Here is a 3,200-nt window from a genome sequence, read left to right as displayed (position 1 = left end):
CCCACCCCCAGAGGGCACCCAGCTGGCCGGTGCCCGGTGTCAGACTTCCAGCCACCCACTTTGGGGTGCTCCGTTACTACAGCCCGAGGGGTCTTCGGCTGGGGGCTCGGATGCCCACATTCTGGGTAACAGTCCAGGCTTACCCCGCTGCATCACCGTGGCTCCCAGAATCCTTTGCCAGAAACCCAAACAACCCTTAAGCACTGCTCCCAACGCCATGGAAACGAAGGGATGCCTGCCCAAGGGGGCTCCAAAGACCTATCACAAGGAAACACAATCCTGGAAGAGGTTTTTTTCTGTTTTGTTTATGTTTTTAGCTAAAGAGAAGGGTGGCTGTCCTTAAAGCTCATTGTTTGGAATGTCCCCACCCGGGATGTAGACGTTTGTGTGTTAGATCTGGAAGTTGATGCTTCCGTGTTTCATGAAGGCTTTTTTAAAACAGCCACCAAGCCGGTGTTCTCAGTCAACTCACGGTGTCCAGGAGCACAGCCATTTAAGATGTCCAGGGGCGAGCCCTGTCTGGCCAGGCTAACACGTGGGCATAGGTGCCACCACAAGGTGAGAGAAAAAGAGATGTCCAGAAAGAAACCAAAGGGCACAGCGTGGCACAGCGTAACTACTGCCCTTTGTGATGCTATTTGGTGCTACCAGTGATGCACACATGGCCGTTGTATCAACTAGTCCCTGACAGGGGGCGCTCTAAGGGCGCCCGGCTGCTCCCACTATGAAACAGGCCGTGGTAAGAATTCTTGTATGGGCACTCTGCCATTAGCACTCAATTACAGCTTTATGCTAAACCTGCTGTGGATTTATAACTGGGCAGGGACCTGATTTCAAGTATGTGAAAAGCTCTATTTTAAGTCCTGCGAGAGCTAAAAGGAATTATAGTGCTGGCGAAGAGGCTACGACAGTGGTTCTCAACCTGCGGGTCTTGACCCCTTTGGGGGTTGAACAACCCTTTCACAGGGGTCACCTGATTCATGAAATAGCAATGAAAATAATTGTAGGGTTGGGGGGGGGTCACTACCACATGAGGAACTGTATTAAGGGGTCGTGGCATGAGGAAGGTTGAGAACCACTGCTCTAGAAGAACAAACCTGTTTTGGAACGCACCTTAGAAGAGAGGCTTTGGAAATGTTAAGGGGTGGATGGGTGGGAGGGAAACACAAGAGTCCCTGGGGAAGGTGATCATGCCTGGGAACAGAGGGTCAGCAGAGGACCCATTCCTCCATGAGATGGTGGACACAGCTGGGCTGATGCCGTGGCTGCACCACAGCCCAGCACAGCACGGGACCGTGGGCTGGTGCAGGCTGCAGGGTGTTTGGCTCTACTGCACACCGGGCCGCTGTGAGCGGGAACCTGGGAGCCGGCACTTGACAACAGCAGCTTCTACAGACTGGATCCTGCGCTAAAGGGGGCAGACACGTGGAACCCCCCATGGTGGAGCACGGCTGACCCAAGAACAGGATGCTGTAACGTAGAGCATGTGCCTCACCAACAGATGAAAAGATAGATAAGAACACCTGGTTTCCCATCAGATGCAGAAAAGGTAAAATTAGAAATGCATTCCTTAAAATTCAGCAGCCTTGACAGAAGAACAAAACCACACCCAAGGTGAAGGGGGGGAACATGGAGTGGAGACCCAATGCGCATCTGTAGACAATTGGATATCCCCTCACAGAGGGGTCACAGGGAAGAGATAAGCCAGTCAGGGTGCAGTGTAACACCGATGAAACACACAACATTCCTCTAGTTCTTTGGTGCTTCCTTCACCCCACTATCATGACCTCAATTCTACCTTACAAATCGGATTAGAGCATGCACACTACTATAGATAAGAGCCTGCAACACAGAATCCAGGATAGATAAACCCCTCAGGGCCAACAAAGAGAGTAGAGATACCAGGAGGATTAGGGGAGGGTGGGGGTAAAATGAGGGAATCAACCACAAGGATCAACCTAGAACCACCTTCCATGGGGACGAATAACGGAAAAGTGGGTGAGGGGCGATGGAGGACGATGTAAGATATAGAAATAATGATCTATAACTTATCAAGGGTTCGTGAGGGAGGGCGGGCAGGGGAGGGAGGAGGGAGAAGTGGGGAGCTGATATCAGGGGCTCAAGTGGGAAGAAATGCTTTGAAAAGGATGATGGCGGCATATGTGCAAATGTGCTGGACACGCTGGAGGAATGTATGGATGGTGATAAGAGACTTCAGAGGCCCCAATAAAAGTATTTTTGAAAAATTCAGCAGATTTGATAAGGCAAAAGTATTTATCAAAATATTTATAGTCAACAAAACACCGAACAGAAAACAGCTAGCATCGTGTCCTTTAAAGCCCAGCAAAAGCTAAGGATGCCCAGTATCTCCGTGATAGCAGAATGATGCAAACAAACCCAAAGTGTCAAGATTTGAAGCGGAAGAAAGAAACCATATGATTTTCAAACAAAAAGCTACCCATCTAGAGAATCCGAGGGAATCCACAGAAACTCAGAAGTAACGAGGCTTGAGGAGTGCTCGGTAACAAACTCAATTTGCCCGACTGGTCGCATTTCTCCCAGTGAGTCACACGCAATTAGAAAATACTTACGAACTATTCCAATGAAAGAAAATGTCAGTGACAGTAATAAGATGGGGCACACAGGGTCCTATCACGCTCACGGCTCAAAGGAAGCAACAGGATAAAGGTGCCAATTGTTCATAAAGCAACGATAAAGTCAAAGGATCTGTAAACTCAAGTGCCATAAAATACGGCGGGGGCTTTCATGGGCTGGCTTTCCTTCTTTCCCGAAGGAAAGTTAAGATCCCTATGGAAGAGGAAGCTTGGACTTCAAATGAGAAAGTGAAGGGGCAGGCTGAGAGAGGAGGGCATTTTGAGGAGACATGGGCACAGATACCAACGTGTGCATTACACGTTCTCTAATTAAGATAAAAGGAGGATATTAGAGGAGACAATGGCACAGAACGACGAGCCCAGAACAGATCTGTGTAATCTGACGCTATTATCCAGCCCTACCACCCCACCTTCTACCAAATGTCTATGCAACCAGCATGTCTACAAGTAAAGTGTTTTGGGGAGCTGTGGGAGTGGGGGTCAGAGCTCTCTGTCAAACTCGGCAGGTACGTGATGGTGTGACTTGGGGGTAGGGTCTGATGTCAGGGGAGCTTCCTCAGAGGTGCGGCCTGCAGCCTATAGAGA

At 49.5% G+C, this 3,200-nt stretch overlaps 1 protein-coding gene across 1 annotated transcript in view; it reads right to left on the bottom strand.

The window, feature by feature from the left end:
* The window catches only part of HIPK2 (homeodomain interacting protein kinase 2), a 109,822-nt gene that overhangs the window by 18,323 nt on the left and 88,299 nt on the right, over positions 1-3,200 (bottom strand). The gene's annotated exons all lie outside the window — the stretch shown is intronic.

Source organism: Echinops telfairi, unplaced genomic scaffold, assembly GCF_000313985.2.
Source record: "Echinops telfairi isolate 266 unplaced genomic scaffold, ASM31398v2 ScPeMD7_23;HRSCAF=83, whole genome shotgun sequence".
Lineage (NCBI taxonomy): Eukaryota > Metazoa > Chordata > Mammalia > Afrosoricida > Tenrecidae > Echinops > Echinops telfairi.
The sequence above is the reverse complement of the archived record's forward strand: the minus strand, read 5'-3'. Positions and strand labels throughout refer to the sequence as shown.